Raw genomic sequence first — 15,945 nt, forward strand, 5'->3', positions numbered from 1 at the left:
CCCAACAAGGGGCACCAAGGCCTGTGACTCTCTGTGGCAACTCAGGTTCATGCTCAGTCTTTAGACTCTTCTCAGCCTCAAAGCCTGGGTAGCTCAGCTGGTAGAGCATCAGACTTTTAATCTGAGGGCCCAGGGTTCAAGTCCCTGTCCAGGCAGCAAAAAGTAAACAAATAAACAAAACAAAAATGTCTCTTGATAACAACATTTAGACTTTTTTCGGGCTTCCCAGGTGGCTCAGACTGAAAAGAATCTGCCTGCAATGCAGGAGACTGCACTCCGTGACTTACTTCCTAGGCTTGTGTGCTTGTCTTTAGCTGCATGATTTAAGGATGAGACTCAGGAAGGATAGAAAGGGTTTCTTGGCATATATAGTAGGAAAGGTAGACCCAGCATGACCAGGCTGGAATTTTAAGACAAAGAATGACCACATGACCATTTTAAGAGCAAAGGCACAGAAGTTAATAAAGAGGAAGAAAAAATACATCTAGCTTTATTATCTTGGTGAAAAATATCAGGGATCTGAGTGTGTGTCAGAGCTGTGGGATGTCTAAACATGGTAACTATCTTTGGTTCCCTTGTGTTCTATTTTGTCGAAAAATCTCTGGTGGGTTTCCTCTCTTCCCTCAGTACAACATGCAAGTATATCTGAAGAGACCCATAGACTTACTTCTCTGTCCAACTCTTTGTGGCCCCACGGACTGCAACCCACCAGGCTCCTCTGTCCATGGGATTTCCCAGGCAGGGATACTAGAGTGGGTTGCCATTTCCTCCTCCAGGGGATCTTCATGACCCCAGGGATTGAACCTGGGTCTCCTATATCGCAGGTGGGTTTGTTACCACTGAGACATCAGGGAAGCCCTTCTCTGAATGACAGGAAGAAACTGAAAGAAGGGGAAAAAAAGCTATGGATCTGGAGAAGAGAGAATGCTCGAGGGTGGAGGCTGCAGGGTGTGCATGTCTGTGGGGATCAGGAGACAGGAAGACCTTCTTCCTAAGCCCCTGTTTCTCCAGGGCGCGCTCCAATTTTCTCACAACCCTGCAGTCCCAATTTTCAGATAAAAGATGAACCATCATTGGTCAAGCCTTCTGTGAGAATCTGAAATCTTAACTCTGCTTCCATGAAGAAATGATCCCGAGTTCCAAACATGAGACTTCTTCGGAGCTTCAGGAAAGGAACCACAGGAGTGTCAAGCCTTCTTCAGTGTAGCCAAGAGATTGAGACCTCTAAGATTTGGAATCTAGAGTCTGAGTGGTGTCTCTCCTGCTGGCTTTATCTCGTGGCCAAGAGGAAGTAACCACCACCACAACACCCTCCAACATGGAGGAACACTCAGCCTTCATAATGGTTATCTTAATGATTTCTAGAGCCGGAAGAGGAAAGGTTTCCAAACTAGACTTTTGGGGAAGCATTGTCGTTTGTTTTAGATCTATGACTGGTAGACAGATCAGAGACTACGTGTCTCACAAGCAAGGTTTAAAAATGTTGCATTTCAAGAAAAGTTGACCAGAAGCATTCACATTTTCCCTGCCCGTTCTTAACAACATCAGTGTGTGCTCTTGTGATTTATGGCCTCACTTGTGATACTGGCACCTGCCATGGATAAGATCATTAAAACTCTTTTTTTTTGTCAAGGCTTTATTTATCAAAGCCATGGAAAAATGACATTCCTATTAGCTTGAGTTGGAAAAGTTAGAAAAGCATGGTGTAACTCATTCCAGGTAATATCTTTCTTTTTGTATAACCATTACCCAGACCTCTCTAAAGAAAGGGTTGAGTGTGAATTATTTCAAAATCAAAATAGTCTCTTTAAAATTGGAAATGCATTATGCACCTGAGGTGCTGACAGCAAGGTCCATGCCAAGCATTTGATCCATGAATACCCATTTTCCAAGCTCTCTGGGTCCTTAGATCTGCATCTCTTCCATTTTTTTCCTGTGGCCAATTTTCAAATAAGGGATCGGGAAACAGTTTAGAGATCATAAATCACACTGATGGTTGGGAAATAAAAAGGGTTCTTTTGCTTCTTCAGATGTGGTTCTACACATTTTTACACATCTTTAAGCTAAATCAGAAATCCAGATGCAAAATTAGGGTGCTTACATATATCAGGTCTCTTTGTGACATTCCATGGAGGAATGCAGGGCTGAGAGAGACCTGACCCGGCTGCAAGCTGGCATAAAAAAGTTCAGGTCAGCACTGCAGAAAACAAGGGAGAAGAGTTTGGGAAAGCGAGCATGTGGTTTCACTGCTGTGTATACATTTCACTGAGTGACTAACTCAACCAAAATATAGCATTCACTGCATATCAAGGAAATATCTGTGACTTAGTAAATAGACCTAGTAGTAGTTTGAGCATAAGCTTATTAGCATGTGAAATGAGTGCAGTTGTACGGTAGTTTGAACATTCTTTGGCATTGCCCTTCTTTGGGATTGAAATGAAAACTGACCTTTTCCAATCCTGTGGCCACAGCTGAGTTTTCCAAATTTGCTGGCATATTAAGTGCAGCACTTTCACAGCATCATCTTTCAGGATTTGAAATCGCTCAGCTGGAATTCCATCACCTCCACTAGCTTTGTTCAGGGTAATGCTTCCCAAGGCCCATTTGACTTCACATGCCATGATGTCAAGCTCAAGGTGAGTGACCACACCATCACGGTTATCCAGGTCATTAAGACCTTTTCTTTATAGTTCTTCTATGTATTCCTGACACCTCTCCTTATTCTCTTCGACTTAGGTGGAATTTCATCCTTGCATGAAATTTTCCCTTGGTATTTCCAATTTTCTTGAAGAGATCTCTAGTCTTCCCCATTCTATTATTTTCCTCTATTTCTTTGCATTGTTCGTTTAAGTGACAGAACAATAATGAAAACAAATAGTTTCATTTTCACTTTAAAAAAATTCCAATCTTTCTGGTAGGAGTACTGAGTCCTTTCTGATTATTTTTACTTGTCTTTATTGTCCTAGAGCTTTTTAAATAATAAAAATATTTTAGTTTTCTAATCATAAAAGTACATTTTAAAACGCCTACACTGTCTTAGAGACACTGTTTAGATCTTCCTGCCTTTCGGCTGTTCTTTACACGTTGGATCTTTACATGACTCTCCTCTTGCACGCTTTTGGATTCTCTGGTGGTGTGTGCTCCTCATTAGATGTTTGTACATTCTGAGCATAAGTCACTTTCCTTCCCAAAGAGACTGCAGGAGGGCTGACTGTAGGGACAGTTTACTGACTGTAGGTGCCTCTCAAAGTGGTAACACCATAATGATGTTCATTAAGCTTTCTCTTTTAACATTTTTTCACCCTGTTTCCTGTGGCCCCCTTTCTATTCCTTGACAAGGAGGTAAAAAAAAAAATGTACTGAATCCCAAATTCTGATTCTGGCTGAGAACATTTATATCAGGCTTGATATTTTTATATTCCTACTGCACTCAGTCAGCTTCCCAGGTGGCGCTAGTGATAAGAAACCCACCTGCCAAAGCAGGAGATGCAAGAGACACAGGTTCAATCCTTGGGTCAGGAAGATTCCCCTGGAGGACACGGCAACCCACTCCAAGAATCAGACACGATTGAGCCCCTCCCCCACATATACATCACACTCAGTATTCAGTAAATGTCTTCTTCTTTTTTTTTTTTTTTATTTTATTAAAGAACAGTGACTCTGGTCATCATTCTACACTCCAGGACCCTGCCCTCACCCCAACCCGAATTTAAGGAGAAAGGTGGAACTTAGTTATATGTATATGGATGACGAGAGAAAATGACGAGAGAAAGTGGTTATTTTAACAGCTAAGATGTCCTGTTTCTTTGGGTCTTACCTTTATTTTATCAAGCTTTTTTTTCTTTACTCATTTGATAATTAATTGTGAACCTTTTTGGAGTAGGAATGGCACACCACTCCAGTATTCTTGCCTGGGAAAGTCCATGGGCAAGAAGAGACAGGCAGGCTACAGCCGGCAAGGTAACAGAGTCAGACATGACTGAAGCGACTTAGCATGCACGCACACACATATGGCAGACTATCTTACATAGTTGCATGTTGTAATGAAGGAATGAATATAGCATTATATTTTAGAAACTTCACAGTTTGTTAGTTAAGATCTTAATTTTTGTCTAATATCCTTCTGTTCTGGACTCAACTAGGATCCCACAGTATCTCTGGTCATCACAGCTCTTTTAGTTTCTCTGGGTTGTGACAGTTCTCAGTCTTTCCTTGTTTTTGACAACCCTGACAGCTTTACGAGGTATTCTGTAGACTGTCCTTCTGTTGGAATTCATCTGATGCTTCTCTCAAGATGAAGCTGCTATATTGTCGGGAGGACGATTACACAGGAAAGGTGCTAGCTCATGACACCCGATCGCCATGCACATTGTCAACGTGATATATCACTGCTGACACTACTGACTGTGGTCACCAGGCTGAAGTAGGGTTGTCAGGTCTGTCCACTGCAGAGTGACTCTTCTTTTTATCCCTCTTTTCCATGCTTGACTCTTCATTGTTTTATTTTTTGATTGGAGGAAAATTGCTTTACAATATTGTGTTGGTTTCTGCCGTACAACAATGCAAATCGGCCATAATTATTCATATGTCACCTCCCTCTTGAGCCTCCCTCCCATCTCCCTATCCCACCCAATCTGAGTCATCACTGAGCACCAAGCTGGACTCCTTGTGTTATACAGCAACGTCTCATCAGCTACCTTGGAGAAGGAAATGGCAACCCACTCCAGTATCCATGCCTGGAAAAGCCTATGGACATAGGACAGTGGGCTACAGTCCATGGGGTTGCAAACAGTCAGGCATGACCTAATGAGTAAAAAACAACAATATTCCATTCATACTTGACCCTTTAAAAGGTAATGACTGCATGACCCACTCTAAGGTGTGAGGATGAGGCAAATTCTAGTGTTTTTATATAATGGGATATTCAGCAATAAAAAGGGGGGGAAGCCATGCTACTGATAAAAAGAACAATGTGGTTGAATTTCAGAAATATGATGATGCATGGAAGAAGCCAGACACAGAAGTGTACCTCCTGTAGGACTCATTTATATGAAATTCAAGGATAGACAAAGTAATCTATGGCCACTGAAAACAGAACAAATAACTACCTCTGGGGAAGGGGCCTGATAACAAGAGTTACCAGGCAGTTATCCAAGGTGATGAAATGTCCCATCCCCACTGGGATGTATTCATTTGGAATGCCTCAGTTAACTGTAAACTTAAGGTGTTGATGTCACTTACATAAACCATGCTGCTGCTGCTGCTGCTGCTAAGTCGCTTCAGTCGTGTCCGATTCTGTGCGACCCCATAGACAGCAGCCCACCAGGCTCCTCCGTCCCTGGGATTCTCCAGGCAAGAACACTGGAGTGTGTTGCCATTTCCTTCTCCAATGCATGAAAGTGAAAAGTGAAAGTGAAGTCCCTCAGTCGTGTCTGACTCTTAGCGATCCCTTGGACTGCAGTCTACCAGGCTCCTCCGCTCATGGGATTTTCCAGGCAAGACTACTAGAGTGGGGTGCCATCGCCTTCTCCGTACATAAACCATACTTCAGTTGAAATAATACACTTAAGAAGAATCTTTAGCATTTATTGTCAAAGAAGTCATTAATGGTCTTGGTAAGAGCAGCTTCAGTACAAATGTTGAGGCAGGAGGTTTCCTGGACTTTTTTAATCAATAGTTTTTATTGGAGTGCAGTTGATTTATGATGTTATGTTAATTTCTGTACAGCAAAGTGCTTCAGTCATACATACACATATATATATTCTTTTCTTGTATTCTTTGCCATTACATTGTATCATAGAATACTGAATATAGTTCCCTGTGCTAGGCAATAGGACCTTGTTGTCTATTCATTCTATATACAAAAGCTTACATCTTATAACTCCAGCCTCCCACTTCATCCCTCCTCCAAGCTTTCCTGGCTCTTAAATTTCCCTAAAAGACCTGCAATAATAGAACGGAGTGAGTGAAAGAACTTCCCTTGTTAAAGAAAGATCGCTAATTAAACTTGAGAAATTAGAAGAGGACAGAGGACTGAAGATTTACGAAGGAAAAATAAATCAAACTGCATGAGCATGCAGTAAGAGTGCTGATCCTATAAAGGAACTAAAAATAGCTCACGCAGTATCCAGCTGCGACAGCGATCCAACTGGAGGGGCAAATGCAAGGAGATGCTAGTGTTCCTGAGGCAGGCTTACCGCCAGACCCCAGCCCAGCAATCTCAGTCCACCTTACATCTTTTTATAGTGATCTCTGGAGCTTTACTAAGCCCCTGCAACACTCTAGTAAGACATAATCCCCTAATTTTTACGGCTTTGCAAGGACACACACAGGTACTAAGGAGCTGTAATTTTAGAAGCATGTGTAAAAGGACATGTAAAATAATATAGTGTATAGCAGAAAAATCAGTACAGTTCTCACGTGATTGTCTAGTGAGTCGGTGGCTGCATTTTACTTTACCTCATGTGATTTGAGAAATCCTCTAGAATATTAAAAAGAGAACAGAGAAGATCATTAAAAGAGTAGAGGGGAAAAAAACTTCTCTGAGAATAAATTTGGAAAATTATTCATCACGCTGAAGGGAGAGAAATCGTAAAAGCCGCTCTTTGTTGGAATACAAAATCTATTCTGCGTAAGAAATTAGAACTCTCAGAAAAACTGTTTAACTTCTCCTGGAGCTCTGGGTAGAAACAGTGTCTTAGCGAAGACACAGAAGCGCTGAAGGTACAGTCAAAAAGACAAAAAAAATAAGACCTTTACTTTGTATATTTGTCCTTGGGTGGGAAAGGAATCAAGAATTCCTATACAAATGTTTTTTCAGAACCTTTATATAAAATCTAGAACTATAAAAATAATAGCTAAAAACTGGGAGTTTAAGGCTCAGATATTCTTAAATCTTCTTCTTCTTAAAAAAAAAAATTGGTGGGACTAAGTATTTCATTACTAAAGCAAAATCCAGCCTCTGAAAGTCTGAATTAAATGGAGAGGATTGTTAAGATATATGTGTGCATGTTAAGCCACTTCAGTTGTGTCTGAGTCCGTGTGACCCCATGGACTGTAGCCCACCAGGCTCCTCTGTCCATGGGATTCTCCAGGCAAGAATCCTGGAGTGAGTCGCCATGCCCTCCTCCAGGGAATCTTCCTGACTTAGGGATCGAACGCTCATCTCATTGGCAAGCTGGTTCTTTACCACTAGCGCCACCTGGGAAGGCTGTTAAGATACATACAATTAATATATTAATATGCTGGCAATTAATATATTTCAGTGAAAAACAGAGAATGCGGATTTTACATTTAATTATGTCGAGTTTAATTAAACCCTTCCACCACATACCTTTTTTATTTTTGCAATCATTCATTTTATAAACATTTATTGAGGACTGATACTGTTCCAGGTACTGGTTTTAAGAGATGAACACACAAAATCTACTGTCAGATAACTCATTGTTTGCATTTTTCTGGATTTTTTTTTTGGTCTTGTATTTTAGAATAGTATTTATTTCAAGACTGGGAGATGGAAAAGATCTCCTCTTAGAATTCCTTCTAATCACATAATTTTATTAAACGTCTTGTTGCCAGTTCTGGAGATCAGCATTGCTAACTCATTTACATTGGTAAGAGCTTAAATAAATATATAGTTATTGTTGGGCTTTGAGAAAGGATATTAGGTTACATACCTAGGGAGCTAAAGGCAATATAAAGAAGCATTTATGTCTGTTTTCCTATGGCATGGGGTTTTGATTCCAAAGAACTCCTGCACTTGGTATTTATTCAAGCTTTTCTCCAATATCACAATACCAACTGGTTATTCATTCTGTGTATATTTGATTCTTTCACTATTAAATGCATAATAAGTCTTTTTAAGGTGTTTCGAGATAAACCTGATATCTTTAGGTAGCTGAATGATTACTCAGCAACTGAAGGTTGGTTTTCTCTGTATTTCCATCTCCATGTCCTCAGATAGACACAGAGGGAGAAATCTCCAACCAAGAAAGGTTGGTGGTGCCTTTTCAGTTCATGAAACTAGGAAATAATCTTTGTTGTAGATATTGATTTTAACCTATTGATTATAACTACAAAATTCACTGTAACTACAAATACCATTTATAATGTATGAAGTACAAGTTCTAAATGGACTATAGGGAAATTGGTGAACAGAATCTTACCACGAGGCTTAAAGGTTTTGTCTTGATTCTTTCTGAATCTACCATTTTTATTTATCTAAAGTTGTTTTACCTTGAGTGGGATTGCGCTGGGCAAGCTTAAGACATTATCTGGCACTGTAATTTAAAATTCATTGAAATTCTTTGTTTTCTTAAATTGTTTGCAGAAATAACTTCAGAGGCCATTAGGTAAAATCAACAAGAATATTCAACAAAGGAAAAATGGCCAGTATTAAAAGCCCCAAATTCTTATAGCTGGATTTGATGATAGGGCGGGGTAAGAGGTGAGATTTCATACACACACACACACACACACACACACACACACATGCACACTGCATATTTGAAAATATTTCAGTGATTTGTCATTGCTATCAAATAACAGAAAACAGCTGCATTTAGTAAAGTGACAACTGGACTGCGATTGTAACCCTAGCTTTCCACTTGATACTTGGCTGGGGGGAGGGGAACCTTCCCCCACATAAGATACAAAACTATGAGGAGCACCACGATTAGCAAACCCGTGAAGCCATGAAATCAAGAGCTCATCAGTTCATCATCTCGCCGTCTCTCCCTCGGCCCCTTCTCGCATCCTTTTCTCCAGCTAACATCGATAAGTCTCTCCACCAGACAATCAGCCTATCGCTTAGTAGGTACTCATATTTGGTTAAGAAAATACATAAGTGATCTTTTAAAATGTCCATTTCTAACATCTCTAGGAAGCTTAACAGTTTTAAGCTTAATGTGAAGGCAGCTGGAGCAGAGACGTCATTGGCAGAAGCACACAAGCTGAGGCTCCTTCCCTGTGAGCACCCTGACTCGGGTGGCTCAGGGTCTAGAGTCTGGCCTGCCTCTCCTCCCCTATTGCTCCAGCCTGCTGCTCCCTGACCAGGCTTCAGCCAGCTTCATACCCTCCTTCTACCTCCTGGTACTAGAAAACACAACACGCATCCCACTATCCCAATGGCCAGACCAGAATTTCCAGGGAGGATTCTGAAGGCCAGTCCTCTGGGACACACCATCCCCTGGACACAGCAGGACTGCCCCACAGTGAACAGAAGAAAGTCCCCCACCACTGATGCTGTCTCCCAGCAACCGGGATCCTATTTAAGGTTCACTCACTTGCGTGGGTCAGAAAACTATCTTAAAGCAGTTGCAGCCAATTAGAGAACTGATTGGGTAACAGATATAAGGATGTACAGAACACCTCAGCCTCAGGAAACACAGCAGTGCATCCAGGCTGCCAAAGCCCAAGACTTAGATGTTTCCAAGACTCTTTCCATTTCATCACATCTGTTTTCACAGCAGCTGAAGTCTCTCTCATGGCAAACCATTCCGTCCTTGTCGTGGGAATCACGGGAACACAGGGAAAGCCTCTTCAGGGGAAAACCACCACCATAACTTCTAACACCTCCCACAGGGGTCAACACTGTTCAAACACCTAACACCATGGATTAATTGTGCTTATTTTTAAATTTTGTTTATGTGGAAATCACATAGGATGTCCTCTTTCGTGTCTTCTTCTTTCAGTTACTATAACGCTTTAGGGGTTCAAAATGCTTTATACTATTCAGTTCAGTTCAGTTGCTCAGTAGTGTCCGACTCTTTGTCCATCACCAACTCCCAGAGTTTACCCAAACTCATGTCCATTGAGTCGGTGATGCCATCCAACCATCTCATCCTCTGTCGTCCCCTTCTCCTCCTGCCCTCAATCTTTCCCAGCATCAGGGTCTTTTCAAATGAGTCAGCTCTTCACATCAGGTGGCCAAAGTATCGGAGTTTCAGCTTCAACATCAGTCCTTCCAATGAACACCCAGGACTGATCTCTTCTAGGATGGACTGGTTGGATCTCCTTGCAGTCCAAGGGACTCTCAAGAGTCTTCTCCAACACCACAGTTACTTGTCTAAATATAAAAATATTCTATCCTTTGTTCCATTGTTGATGAAAATTTGGAATTGTTTTCCATTTAGGACAAACAACACTTTGATGAACTTCCCTTGGGGGATGATAGCACATGGGAAGATGTTTCACTGGATACATGCCTAGGTGTGAAATTCCAGGTGAAGTGTGTTTGGCTTTATTGGACAGTACCAACTGGCTTTCCAAGGTGGTTTTATCAGTCTACACTCTTCCCAACAGTGAACAAGAATTTCAGTTCCTTCACGTCCCTATATATGACTTTTGGTGTTTTCAGGTTTTGTTTTGTTTGTTTGCTAATTCTGGTAGATACATAGTGTTATCTGGCTGAAGCCTGATTTGTGTTAGGTCATGGTTAATGAATGGAGAAGGAAATGGCAACCCACTGCAGTACCCTTGCCTGGAAAATCCCATGGATGGAGGAGTCTGGTAGGCTACAGTCCATGGGGTCACAAAGAGTCAGATACGACTGAGTGACTTCACTACTTATGGTTAATGAAAGGGTTTTCCAAGTGGCTCAGTGGATAAAGAATCTGCCCACCAATGCAGGGCATGTAAGAGACAATGGGTTCAATCCCTGGGTCATGAAGATCCCCTTGAGAAGGAAATGACAACTCACTCCAGTATTCTTGCCTGGAGAATTCCATGGAGAGAGGAGCCTGGTGGGCTGCAGTCCATGGGGTCACAAAGAGTTGGACACAACTGAGCAACCAAACAACAACAACAAATGCCTGTGACTTCCCTGGTGGCTCAGATGGTAAAGTGTCTGCCTACAGTGAGGGAGACCTGGCTTCAATCCCTGGGTTGGGAAGATCCCCTGGAGAAGGAAATGGCAACCCCCTCCAGTGCTTTTGCCTGGAATGTTCCGTGGATGGAGGAGCCTTGTAGGCTTCAGACCATGGGGGTCGCAAAGAGTCGGACATGACTGAGCAACTTCACTTTCACTTTCACTTCTCTTTAATGTGTTTACTGGCTGACAGTCCTTATTTTGCTAAATGTTTACTAAATTTCCTGTGCCTCACATTACTAATTCTGATTGTCCATTTTTTCCTTCTTTCTTTTTGTTTTTCTCCTTAAGAGTTATTTATACATTCTGGATACAAGTTTTTATTCCATTATGTGTATTGCTAAATCTCATGCTGTATGACTTGCAGGTTTACTCAGTTAATTAATTCTTTCCATTAATACATTTTTATTTTAATGAAACTGAAGTTATTAATCTTTTGCATTATGCCAGTATTTTACTTTTTGTTCAAGGATTTTTTTTGCTTACTCCATGGATACAAAAATATTTTCCTATGGCATTGTCTCAACGTTTTATTGTTTTGCCATCCTTGTGTGGATTTATAATCCACCTGGAATTGATTTTTCTATACAGTACAGTATATAGTGCACTGATTTTATATACACTATGGTTAGGGTCAAGAACAATTTATTTTTCTTGCAAGGATCAGTTCACCTAATTGCATTTATTGAAATCACCATTCTTTCCCTATTACACAGCAAATCATGAATCAACAGGTCTGTATATATAGGTCTATATCTGAAATATGCATTGTTCTCTTAGTCTCTCATCTGTTCTTGCATCAGTATCATACTGTCTTAAGTCATTCACTTTGCGTGCTCAGTCGCTTCAGTCATGTCTGACTCTTTTCGACCCTATGGACTGCAGCCTGCCAGCCTCCTCTGTCCATGGGATTCTCCAGGTGAGAATACTGGAGTGGGTTGCCATGTCCTCCTCCAGGGGATCTTTCCAACTCAGAGATCGAACCTAAGTCTCCTGTGTCTCCTGCACTGCAGGCAGATTCTTTACAGCTGAGCCGCTGGGGAAGCCCCAAGTCATTCACTTTAAGACTTTGTATTTATTAGTGTCCATCTTCCAATTTTGTATTTTTTCAAGATTTTTCTTGGCTATTTGGAGCCCTTCTGCAGTATTCAATAAACTTTTGAAAGCTCTTGTTATTTTCCACCGAGGAAATAAGAAAAACTTTGCTAGAATCTGGACAGATTCTGCTAAATCTATATATGAATGTTAGAGATAATTGATGTCTTTACAATATTGACACTTTTCGTCCAAGAACATAGCTTAGCGTTCCATTTCTAAACTCCATAAACGAAATTTCTTTATTAAATTTATTCTGAGAAGTTTGATTTTATGCTATTATAAATTATCCTTTTAAACTTCATTTCTACTTGTTTTCTTCTGGTAGAAAAACTGAATCTATATAAAGAGGCCTTACTAAATTTGTTAATTCTAATAGATGGTCTATAAGTTATTTTAAATTTTCTACCACAACAATTTTAATGAAGGATTAAATCCATTTGACAGATACATTATGTTTGAAAAATTCTATTTTTTTTCTGAATACATGCTGAACTAAAAAATTACAATTCATCTCATTGTATCACCTACATTTCCTAATTTTATTTAGCTAAACTAGTTTGTTTTTTAAAATAATGTTTGTTGTTTTTATCCACTCAATTATTTTCCTTTATTATTACATATAGGGTGTGTGGCCTTCAATTTAAGGATTTAAAGCTATGTAAGTAATATGTAGTTGTTTTTTTCTGTCCAAACTGCCAATCTTTATTTTTTACTTGGAGAATTTAGGCCATTTACATTTACTGATATATTTGGGTTTATGTCCCACATTTTACTATTTGCTTCATATTTTTCCCATGTTCTTTGCTTTTATTCTTTCTTTTTATCTTTTTTGGGATTAATTGGCAATTTTTTGCCAGTATTGACTTGCATTATTTTTACCATTTGTATTGATTACCATAGAGATTAAAATCTGATTTTTTAGTTTATTTTAGAACAATATAATTAGTAATTTTACCAAAGTATATCTAGCTATAACTTAACAGATACTGCATGCATATTGGTTATAATATACTAATGTGTAGTAGTTACTTTGCTTCCCACACAACTCTTTATTCCACAGAATTTAGATAAATTACATATAACTTCTTCTCACCCTTATATTATTATGCATCTTAGTTTTTACATACTTAAATCATGCTAGATGATAGGTGATTGTTGTTTCATATTCGGTATGTGTTTGTATTTTCTCATATGTTTACATGTTCATTACTCTTCATCCCTTTTTGCATTTTTGTGTTTCCATCCAAAGACTTTTTATCTTTCTGAATGCTCTCATTTTAGTTTAAGGCAGTTCTAGATGAGAATTATTTCATTTTTGCTCACTATAACCCATATCCTTTTTCCTTTTCTCTTTCTATCTTACACCCACCTTTTAGTCTTGAAAATGTTTGCTGGTTTATTTTCCAGTTCACTCAGTCTTTCTTCTGCTCTGCCCTCACTGTCGGAGACCCTATCTTTTAACTTCTGAATTCCAATTTTGCATTTTTCAATTCAAGGGTTTTTATCACCATTTTGTGAATTCTACATCATGGTTGTTTAAGGTCTGTTTATCACACTTTCATTAATTGGGTTATTTGTAAGTCTAATACTATTTCTTTTTTTTTTACTCTTTTCTGCTTGGTTCTGCTTTTTAGGTGTGATTGTTAATTTTCTATTGAGAGCTAGATTTTACCTATGGAAGACTGTTCTCCTCCTCCAGAAATGTTACAATATACCCTCTGGTGGTGAGATTCAGTCAAGGCACATCATTTTTATCAAAGAGGACTAACACGACCGAACTGGGCTGGAAGGTATGCTGGCACCATTTCGGTCCTTCACTCATTCCTAGAACCTCGCTCTTCAGCTGGCCCAACCAAGGCCTAGGGCATCTAACAGAGAACCCTTTCTCCTTTATCGTGCTTGAATAACATTTTTTGATCTCCCAACAATTTCAGAAAATTCTATTACTTTTTTCAGTGGCTTTCTGCTGAGCTTATCTTCTCAAGAATTCCATAAACGCCTCTAGGCAAAAAACATAAACTATAATACATCTCCAGATCCTTCATCTCACCCCGAATTGAGCTTCTCAATTCCAGCTGTTTTGAAGTCCTAAACTCCAGATTCTTTGTCTCCAGTCCTAAGATTCTGCCAGACATTCTGCTGGTACCTCTTATAAGCATTTCTCTGCCTGCAGCTTTGGTTCTGACGTCTGGACAAACTGAAAAAAGCTCAGAGAACAATGACTCTTGGGAAGGTCTCATGTATCTCTAAAGTCTTCTCTCTGGGACCTTGATCCTTCAATCTCTCATCACCCTGACAGGTCTCCAGGGCATTCAAATCGTTTAATGTAGTTTTCCTGCTTGTTCTCAAGTTGGCATGTTGATCTGCTTCAAGTTACTTCATAATAAATGGAAGCAGAAGTGTCAAGGCATATTTGATAAATAAAAATGTGTGCTTCTTGCATTCATTACTGTTGTTAACAGGTTCCTGTTATTTTTAATTCCAGAGAAATTAAGCTTCTACACCATTTCACTAGATAAGAGTAAGCGGCAATCTGGTGATTGGAAATTTACTCTCTAAATCACCCCAAAGTGTTGGTTAGAGTCAACCAGCAGCAAGACATGTTCTTATTTATAGACATTGTATATTTGAAGTTAGACACTACTTGGCTGATCTCAAATGTTACAGCTTCCTGTGATCAGTCACTAGGATTGCTATGAAAACTAAAGCTTAACTTTGTTTTTTTGTTTTTCAAGTGGTAAATTTTTGACCATCTATAAAAGCCAGATGTGTAATCCTCGCACATCTCAAATACATTTTTGTCATTTTTATCAATATGAAATATGCAGTTTTCAATCAAAATATACTAATCTCACACTTCTCAATTTATCTTGATTTAAAACTTTATATTCTTTACAGACATATGGAAGAAACTTCGTGCCTTTTATTTCACATGCCAAAAGACTTCTGGGTGTAAAAATAGTTTCATTCCATCAGTGATGAACATATAAAATCTATAAATAGGAAAATATTTTCCATGTTATATTCTACCTAACATGTGTTCACATAGTATTAAATGTTTCTCTTTAGTACGTCTGGTCTTATGTTTTGAGAATTTATGCAAATATCATATATCAAAGATTCAGTACTTTGTCCACCTGAAGGGAAGAGCCAACCCATTGGAAAAGACCCTGATGCTGGGAAAGATTGAGGGCAGGAGGAGAAAGGGACGACAGAGGATGAGATGGTTGGATGGCATCGCTGACTCAATGGACATGAGTTGGAGCAAACTCTGGGAGATGGCGATGGACTGGGAGGCCTGGTGTGCTGCAGTCCGTGGAGTTGCAAAGAGTCAGACACGACTGAGTGACTGAATGGCAACAATCACTGGATGAATTCAGGTGCTTGAAGCTCTATAATGAGGCTCCCATGTCATATGGCTGGTTTAGTAAAATGTGGTCTTAGCATGAAACAGCAGAAGTCGAAATCTAGGGTGAGAGAAGGGCTGAGCCTGCTTTGCTCAGCTGTGGTCAGGACTCACCCTGACTGTGGTGTCCTGTTCAGTCCTCATTTATTCAGGGAAACATCAACGACAAGATAGAATACAGTGTCCTTAGGACAGTGAATGACTCTTGAACCGTGTTTACGTGGAATGGTTCACAGGGCCAAAAGGAAGATACCTGTTTCCCATTCATCTCACTTCTTTTTTTTTTTTTTTTCAATCAGGGTATAGCTGCTCTACAATGTTGTGTTAGTTTCTGCCATACACTGAAGTGAATCAGCTACATCATTTGCAGAGACATGGATGGACCTAAAGACACTCATACAGAGTGAATTAAGTTAGAAAGAGAAAAACAAACATTGTATATTAATGCATATATATGGAATCTAGAAAAATGATTCAGATGAACCGACCTGCAGGGCAGGAATAGAAACACAGACGGAGAGAATGGATGCATGGACACCGGGGGGAGCGAGAGGAGGTGAACTGGGACACTGGG

The 15,945-nt window shown here is 39.8% G+C and overlaps 1 non-coding gene across 1 annotated transcript; it reads left to right on the forward strand.

The window, feature by feature from the left end:
- Window positions 1-82: 82 nt before the first annotated feature.
- TRNAK-UUU lies at window positions 83-155 on the forward strand. Its single transcript has one exon. It is a non-coding gene; the product is annotated as a tRNA-Lys (tRNA).
- The last annotated feature ends 15,790 nt before the right edge of the window (window positions 156-15,945 follow it).

This window comes from Bison bison, unplaced genomic scaffold (assembly GCF_000754665.1).
Source record: "Bison bison bison isolate TAMUID 2011002044 unplaced genomic scaffold, Bison_UMD1.0 scf7180017864299, whole genome shotgun sequence".
Classification (NCBI taxonomy): domain Eukaryota; kingdom Metazoa; phylum Chordata; class Mammalia; order Artiodactyla; family Bovidae; genus Bison; species Bison bison.